Here is a 9,445-nt window from a genome sequence, read left to right as displayed (position 1 = left end):
AAGAATATTAAATAAAGGAATATTTAATAAAGGAATATTAAATAAAATAATATTAAATAAAATACTATTAAATAAAATAATATTAAATAAAATAATATTAAATAAAATAATATTAAATAAAATAATAAAGGAATATTAAATAAAAGAATATTAAATAAAATAATATTAAATAAAGGAATATTAAATAAAAAAATAATAAATAAAAGAATATTAAATAAAATAATATTAAATAAAAGAATATTAAATAAAGGAATATTAAAGAAAGGAATATTAAATAAAAGAATATTAAATAAAAGAATATTAAATAAAGGAATATTAAATAAAGAATATTAAATAAAGGAATATTAAATAAAAGAATATTAAATAAAAGAATATTAAATAATATTAAATAAAATAATATTAAATAAAGGAATATTAAATAAAGGAATATTAAATAAAGGAATATTAAATAAAAGAATATTAAATAAAAGAATATTAAAGGAATATTAAATAAAAGAAAATATTATTTAAAATAATATTAAATAAAGGAATATTAAATAAAGGAATATTAAATAAAGGAATATTAAATAAAAGAATATTAAAGGAATATTAAATAAAAGAAAATATTATTTAAAATAATATTAAATAAAGGAATATTAAATAAAATAATATTAAATAAAGGAATATTAAATAAAATAATATTAAATTAAGGAATATTAAATAAAGGAATATTAAATAAAATAATATTAAATAAAGGAATATTAAATAAAGGAATATTAAATAAAGTAATATTAAATAAAGGAATATTAAATAAAATAATATTAAATAAAGGAATATTAAATAAAAAACGAAACCTCTCAAGACAAATCCAGTATTCGACAAATAAAACTTCTATCTTTTCATATTTTGTTTTTTTCTCAGTTTGTTTGTTTTTTTATTTTCTTTCTGTAAAGAACACATACACACTCACGCATACACACACACACACACACACTCTCTCTCTCGCTCTCTCTGAAAAAATTCTCCCAAAAGTTGACAATGGACAGATTCAGAGAATGATGTAACCGATTCTGAGGATGCATGTGATACTGACTCAAGAACCACTGTTTGTGTGTGTGTGTGTGTGTGCGTGCGTGTGTGTGTGTGTGTGTGTGTGTGTGTGTGTGTGTGGTCAAGCTGTCCTTTGTTCTCCACTTTGGCGCCTTTCAGCGCTGCACACAGCACATTACCCTCTGCCCCCGAGCCGCACGGCGCTGAGCTGGTAGCTGCGAGCTTTAATCACCTGTTAGCTTTGAATAAATGTACTTCTCCCTCATTGTTCATAATCACAAAGTGTTGTAAACATCTTCTGGGTGAAAAAAAAGGGGTTTCAATCTGGCAACCCGGGCTAGAGACCGTGGACATTTCATTTTGTCTTTATATATCATTTATTTCATTTAACTTTTAGGCCTAACTCAAGTGTCATGTGCTGTTCTGAATGAAAGAAAAGGTAGTTATTAAAAAAAGAAAGAAGGTTCAAAGAGAGAGAGAGAGGGGGGAAGAAAGAGGAGGGGGGGGGGGCAGACAGAGGGGAGGACAGTGAGGGGGGGCCAAAGAGGACAGAAAGAGAGAGAGAGGAAAAAATGAGTGACAGAAAGATGAGAGAAAGGACTTGAGGAGAAAGAAGAGAGGAGTGATGAAGAGAAAGAAAAGAAAGAATGACAGGAATTAAAGAAGAGAAACAAAGTGTGTGTGTGTGTGTGTGTGTGTACGAGTGTGTGTGTGTGTGTGTAAGAGTGTGTGCGTGTGTAAGCGTGTGTGTGTGTGTGTAAAACAGTGTACGTGTGTGTAAGAGTGTATGTGTGTGTGTAAAAGAGTGTGTGTGCGTGTGTAAGAGTGTGTGCGTGTGTAAGCGTGTGTGTGTGTGTGTAAAACAGTGTATGTGTGTGTGTAAAAGAGTGTGTGTGTGCGTGTGTAAGAGTGTGTGCGTGTGTAAGTGTGTGTGTGTAAAACAGTGTACGTGTGTGTAAGAGTGTGTGTGTGTGTGTGTAAGAGTGTGTGTGTGCGTGTAAAAGAGTGTGTGCGTGCGTGCGTGCGTGTGTGTGTAAGAGTGTGTGTGCGTGTGTGAGGGATTTCCCTGCTGCTCTGTTTATGCACAGTCAACATTAAGTGTGTTTTTCACACAGTACACATAAATCCAGCCGTCACTGTGTTTATACCACACACACACACACACACACACACACACACACACACACACACACACACACACACACACTCTCTCTCTCTCTCTCTCTCTCTCTCAGCACTGTTAAAGCCCTGTGTCTGTTAAATAAAAGAATATTAAATAAAATAATATTAAATAAAAGAATATTAAATAAAATAATATTAAATAAAATAATATTAAATAAAGGAATATTAAATAAAATAATATTAAATAAAATAATATTAAATAAAGGAATATTAAATAAAATAATATTAAATTAAGGAATATTAAATAAAGGAATATTAAATAAAAGAATATTAAATAAAAGAATATTAAATAAAGGAATATTAAATAAAAGAATATTAAATAAAATAATATTAAATGAAATAATATTAAATAAAATAATATTAAATAAACTAATAATAAATAAATAAATATTAAATAAAAGAATATTAAATAAAAGAATATTAAATAAAGTAATATTAAATAAAAGAATATTAAATAAAGGAATATTAAATAAAGTAATATTAAATAAAAGAATATTAAATAAAGGAATATTAATTAGAGCGTGTACAGATAGAGTGTGTGTGTGTGTGTGTGTGTGTGTGTGTGTGTGTATACATGTGTGTGTACCTATACCTCCCATAGAGCTCTGTACATCCTGAACCCACTGTCCTGACGACTGATCTCATTATCCATCCAGTCCTCATCCTCTCCACCATTCCGGAACCGTCCGTGCTCTTCCTCACGCTTCCACACACAATCAGTGTAGTACTCCGTAAAGATACAGCTGTGTGACACACACACCTTAACACTGTCCCTAAAAACAGGAGTGTGTGTGTGTGTGTGTGTGTGTGTGTGTGTCTTCCATCACATAGCACTGTGTGAAAAAAGGAGCATTTATGAAATAACATTAAAATAAAAGCAGGCGCCGCTCAATTCATATTATACTGTAATTAATGTCTCAACTAAACTCCCGCGTCTCAGTGTTCTGTATCGCATGTAGTGCAGTAGGTAGAGTGTACAGTACACTGTTATACACACACACACACACACACACACACACACACACACACACACACACACATAAACTCCCGCGTCTCAGTGTTCTGTATCGCATGTAGTGCAGTAGGTAGAGTGTACAGTACACTGTTATATACACACACACACACACACACACACACACACACACACACACACACACACACACACACACATAAACTCCCGCGTCTCAGTGTTCTGTATCGCATGTAGTGCAGTAGGTAGTGTGTACAGTACACTGTTATACACACACACACACACACACACACACACACCTGATTTACACCACACACACACACACATTTCTATACGAACATGACCAGGCAAATAATCACCTGCTTGATCTGTTGTAATTCTCGGCCGTTACACAGGTGCAGTATAAATATATTCTCTTATAACTGTGTACTTTACACAAGGTGTGTGAGCTATATCTTTCCTTGTACAAACGGCTCTGATGGCACTTTAAGATTACGCGTATCCTGACAAACAAAAGCAGATGAAGACTAACCGCTAACCGCTAACCACTAATAGCTCTCTGCTGTGGGAAGATGAGGGAGATCTGGCGTCCAATCTAGACTCCCCTTTTCCACAGTGAGCATTAGCAGGTTTCTCTCGGGACTCGCTGTACTGTAAACCAGTCTGCACCCAGACCTAACATCAGAGCCTCGTCAGAACGTGAGAAAGCTAGCTGTAGAACAAAAAATGGAGCTGTTTTCCACCTTCGAGACAGGACGGATTTGAGAAAATCAGTGCGTCGTGTGTCTGAGGAAAACACCGGAGACTCCTTCCATAAACCTTAATTAAATAAGCGTCTTCTTTACCGAAAACTTCACCAGGGGAAAAGGAAAGAAAGAAAGAAAGAAAGAAGAAATGTGTGAAAAAGCGAAAGTTTTAAGTTTAGAACAAAACTTAAAACGACAAAAGTAGGGGTTTTCATTTTTTGAAAAAGTTCCTGCGACAGTTCGGAAAGAAGGAAGCGAGAAAGAAGAAACGAGTGAAGAATATAAAAAAGTAAATAAAGGACAAAGACAGATAGGGTGGGACGAAGGAAAGAAAGGAGAAAGTAGGGATTAACAGTGTTACAACACGCGGATTTAATCTGTTTACGCGGCGCGTCCGCTGTACCAGTCTCTGCGAACGAGCTGTTGCTATAGAAACGGTAACGTATTAGAACGAGCGCGTCGATATAAAGCTGCGATGTCCAACCGCGCTACTGTCAGAGCCGCTGTTATCGAAAGCAAATCAGGACCTTCTGACCAATCAGGATCCAGAACTCAACAGCGCCGTGCTTTCAGACAGATTTCTCTACGTTTTAATTTGAGAGCGTTTGTAGTTGATTAGCGTTTATAAGCGCGGGGTCTGAGGGAACTCCGATCAGCCGCATTTAAACATACGCTACGATTTCTACAGGAATATACCTGAGTATAATATCAGCTGTGTTCCCTGTGGCTGTGGAATCTGTTCGTATATTCTTCTACAATAACGTTTCCCTTTCACTTGTCGTGTCTTGCCGTAAAAACCCAAGGAAGCCCGGTTTATAATCGGTGTGTTGGGATTAAGCTCCAGCTCAGTGTGAAGTCATGGCTGTGTGAATCACCGGCAGTCCTGATCCTCTAATCTTCAAGGTAGTGCTTCAGCACATCGGTTCACCCACGCAGCACGCAGGATGGAGGGCGCACTTTGAAGCCTCGCTGGCGGAAATCGCCTCCTGTGCGAGTCCTGGATCTGCCGATCTGGCCGAACTAACGAGACCGATTAAAGCATTGAGAGGAAAAGCCGATCCCGAGTCAGCGTTGTAGAGGCTCCCCGAGGCTTTGAAGCCGTTAAGAGCAGCTGGAAATGGCCACTAGGGAGGGCTTGACCTTTATCTAACCCTGTTATTCACCCTGATCTTCTCATCGTCGTCCGAATGACCCAGTTTACATTCTCACAACTTCGGAAAAAAAACACGTTCAAATGCTTCCCTTCTCTCGGATGATGATTCTGATGATATAGTTTTGGGTGTTTTCTATTTCTGATATAGTTTTGGGTGTTTTCTATTTTCTATAAACAGAGGCTGTAGGTGCTTCGGTATTAAACTGATTCAAGGGCGGGGCTACATACGACCTCAGTGAGTGTTGTTACTAAATAAGCTCTACATATTTGAACTAATCACATCTAAGATTTGAGGATTCAGCGATGACATCTGGGATTAGATGTGAAGCCTGGAAACTTGTGGTGCTAGAACCTGTGTATTAAGATAACTAGGTCGTTAACTTCGCTAATGCTGGTGATAAATATAGTTTCGGTTGTTGTGTTAAAGTTATAAAAATCATTGAGGAATGGGATTAATTTTTACTTCATATTTGCTTCTTTGGAATATTGCTTTTAGCTCTATTAGTTCTTTGGTATTTTATCTGATGAATGGGTTCCTTGGTGTATTGTTTCTTTTGTGTATTTGTTCTTTGGTGTATTGTTTATTATTATAGTGTATTGTTTGGTTTATTGGTTCCTTGGTCTGTTGTCTGTTGTTTGGTGTATTGCATCTTTAGTGTCTTGTTTGCTGTATGGGTTCTTGATGTGGTGTTTGGTGTATGGGTTCTTGATGTGGTGTTTGGTGTATTGTTTGCTGTATGGGTTCTTGATGTGGTGTTTGGTGTATTGTTTGGTGTATGGGTTCTTGATGTGGTGTTTGGTGTATTGTTTGCTGTATGGGTTCTTGATGTGGTGTTTGGTGTTTGGTGTATTGTTTGCTGTATGGGTTCTTGATGTGGTGTATTGTTTGGTGTATGGGTTCTTGATGTGGTGTTTGGTGTATTGTTTGCTGTATGGGTTCTTGATGTGGTGTATTGTTTGGTGTATGGGTTCTTGATGTGGTGTTTGGTGTATTGTTTGCTGTATGGGTTCTTGATGTGTGTATTGTTTGGTGTATGGGTTCTTGATGTGGTGTATTGTTTGGTGTATGGGTTCTTGATGTGGTGTTTGGTGTATTGTTTGGTGTATGGGTTCTTGATGTGGTGTTTGGTGTATTGTTTGCTGTATGGGTTCTTGATGTGGTGTATTGTTTGGTGTATGGGTTCTTGATGTGGTGTGTGGTGTATTGTTTGCTGTATGGGTTCTTGATGTGGTGTTTGGTGTATTGTTTGCTGTATGGGTTCTTGATGTGGTGTTTGGTGTATTGTTTGCTGTATGGGTTCTTGATGTGGTGTTTGGTGTTTGGTGTATTGTTTGGTGTATGGGTTCTTGATGTGGTGTATTGTTTGGTGTATGGGTTCTTGATGTGTGTATTGTTTGGTGTATGGGTTCTTGATGTGGTGTTTGGTGTATTGTTTGCTGTATGGGTTCTTGATGTGTGTATTGTTTGGTGTATGGGTTCTTGATGTGGTGTATTGTTTGGTGTATGGGTTCTTGATGTGGTGTGTGGTGTATTGTTTGCTGTATGGGTTCTTGATGTGGTGTATTGTTTGCTGTATGGGTTCTTGATGTGGTGTTTGGTGTATTGTTTGGTGTATGGGTTCTTGATGTGTGTATTGTTTGGTGTATGGGTTCTTGATGTGGTGTATTGTTTGGTGTATGGGTTCTTGATGTGGTGTTTGGTGTATTGTTTGCTGTATGGGTTCTTGATGTGGTGTTTGGTGTATTGTTTGCTGTATGGGTTCTTGATGTGGTGTTTGGTGTATTGTTTGCTGTATGGGTTCTTGATGTGGTGTGTGGTGTTTGTTGTATTGTTTGGTGTATGGGTTCTTGATGTGGTGTTTGGTGTATTGTTTGGTGTATGGGTTCTTGATGTGGTGTGTGGTGTATTGTTTGGTGTATGGGTTCTTGATGTGGTGTGTGGTGTTTGGTGTATTGTTTGGTGTATGGGTTCTTGATGTGGTGTTTGGTGTATTGTTTGGTGTATGGGTTCTTGATGTGGTGTGTGGTGTATTGTTTGGTGTATGGGTTCTTGATGTGGTGTGTGGTGTTTGGTGTATTGTTTGGTGTATGGGTTCTTGATGTGGTGTTTGGTGTATTGTTTGGTGTATGGGTTCTTGATGTGGTGTGTGGTGTTTGGTGTATTGTTTGGTGTATGGGTTCTTGATGTGGTGTTTGGTGTATTGTTTGCTGTATGGGTTCTTGATGTAACCTAACCAGCCATTGTTCCGTAACAGTGACTAAGTCTGTATTCTTATCATACTTCTTATATTTGAGTAAAACATACATACGTGTGTGAACATTTGTGTTCATGTGTCTGTGTTGTAATCAGTCAGTAAGGAGTTGTTAGCGGTACCTTAAAATGTATTTCTTTAATTGATCCCTGTTCTTGTTAGGCCTCTGTACGTACTTTGTATTAGCCGTCTGCCCAAAGTGAAAACCTGATGAATCAGAGCGTGAGAGAGAGGTAAAGTGTGCCTCACTCGCTGTTGTAATCGTTAATTACTGTTGGTGGTTCACTTTCACACCTCCTGGTTGAGGAAAGTCATCCTGCACTTTATAATTTACACTAATGCAAGTTCCTGCTAAACACCCAGAGCAATATCCTTACTTCCATGATAATAATAGCTATCCTGGGTTCTACATTGCAGGAGTTCCTTACCATAATTAACCCATAATTACTGCTTTTAAGAACCGCGTCAACCTGCACGGTGCTCATCTGTGTGAATTAGTTTAATGTGATGCAATAGGACTCGAGCTGACGTTTAAATGAAAACATTTACATGTCTTTCTGTTTGACTTTTAAATAACCCTTGAAAGCAGCAGGATGTTATTGTGTGGTGCTGCCGAGATGGCCTTTGTCATATCTAAGATCTAAGAAGGTATATGAGATGGCGTACGGCATACAGTGCCTTGGAAGGGATCAAGGGTAATGCTCAGTATGATTCTACCAGCAGATGGTGTTTTCAGGGTGTTATAAGCCGTGTTGGGATCCCACCAAATCCAGTGCTTTTATGCCAAGGTCAAAAGAACTTAAGTGAATCTTCTTTTCCAGATGTTCACCGAAACTCCAAACAGGAAGGCACGCATTGCCACGCTTTCATAAAGTCCCGCGATGTGGAGGGTCCAGGTTGTCTTGTGAACAGATTCTCCCATCTGGTTGCTTCTGTGACTAATCCCTTTACTAATTTAGGCGTTTCAGAGAAAATGGGGTGAATACTTATTAGAGAGACTGTACCTGAGATGGCGTGTGACGTGTCTGAGATGGCGTGTGACCTGTCTGACATGGCGTGTGACGTGTCTGAGATGGCGTGTGACCTATCTGAGATGGCGTGTGACGCGTCCGAGATGGCGTGTGACCTATCTGACATGGCGTGTGACGTGTCTGAGATGCCGTGTGACGCTTCCGAGATGGCGTGTGACCTATCTGAGATGGCGTGCGACCTGTCTGAGATGGCGTGCGACCTATCTGAGATGGCGTGCGACCTATCTGAGATGGCGTGTGACCTATCTGAGATGGCGTGTGACCTATCTGAGATGGCGTGCGACCTATCTGAGATGGCGTGCGACCTATCTGAGATGGCGTGCGACCTATCTGAGATGGCGTGCGACCTATCTGAGATGGCGTGTGACCTAACTGAGATGGCGTGTGACGTGTCTGAGATGGCGTGTGACCTATCTGAGATGGCGTGTGACGTGTCTGAGATGGCGTGTGACCTATCTGAGATGGCGTGTGACCTATCTGAGATGGCGTGTGACCTATCTGAGATGGCGTGTGACGTGTCTGAGATGGCGTGTGACCTATCTGAGATGGCGTGCGACCTGTCTGAGATGGCGTGCGACCTATCTGAGATGGCGTGCGACCTATCTGAGATGGCGTGTGACCTATCTGAGATGGCGTGTGACCTATCTGAGATGGCGTGCGACCTATCTGAGATGGCGTGCGACCTATCTGAGATGGCGTGCGACCTATCTGAGATGGCGTGCGACCTATCTGAGATGGCGTGTGACCTAACTGAGATGGCGTGTGACGTGTCTGAGATGGCGTGTGACCTATCTGAGATGGCGTGTGACGTGTCTGAGATGGCGTGTGACCTATCTGAGATGGCGTGTGACCTATCTGAGATGGCGTGTGACCTATCTGAGATGGCGTGTGACGTGTCTGAGATGGCGTGTGACCTATCTGAGATGGCGTGCGACCTATCTGAGATGGTGTGCGACCTATCTGAGATGGCGTGTGACGTGTCTGAGATGGTGTGTGACCTATCTGAGATGGCGTGTGACCTATCTGAGATGCCGTGTGACGTGTCTGAGATGGTGTGTGACCTATCTGAGATGGTGTGTGAC

At 39.5% G+C, this 9,445-nt stretch overlaps 1 protein-coding gene across 3 annotated transcripts in view; it reads left to right on the top strand.

Annotated features, from left to right (window-relative positions):
* lhpp (phospholysine phosphohistidine inorganic pyrophosphate phosphatase) overlaps nt 1-9,445 on the top strand; it is a 33,172-nt gene that overhangs the window by 9,517 nt on the left and 14,210 nt on the right. The gene's annotated exons all lie outside the window — the stretch shown is intronic.

The sequence above is a fragment of the Ictalurus punctatus genome, chromosome 13 (genome assembly GCF_001660625.3).
Source record: "Ictalurus punctatus breed USDA103 chromosome 13, Coco_2.0, whole genome shotgun sequence".
NCBI classification, from domain to species: Eukaryota; Metazoa; Chordata; class Actinopteri; order Siluriformes; family Ictaluridae; genus Ictalurus; species Ictalurus punctatus.
Note: the sequence above shows the minus strand (reverse complement) of the source record. Positions and strands in the feature narration are given on the sequence as shown.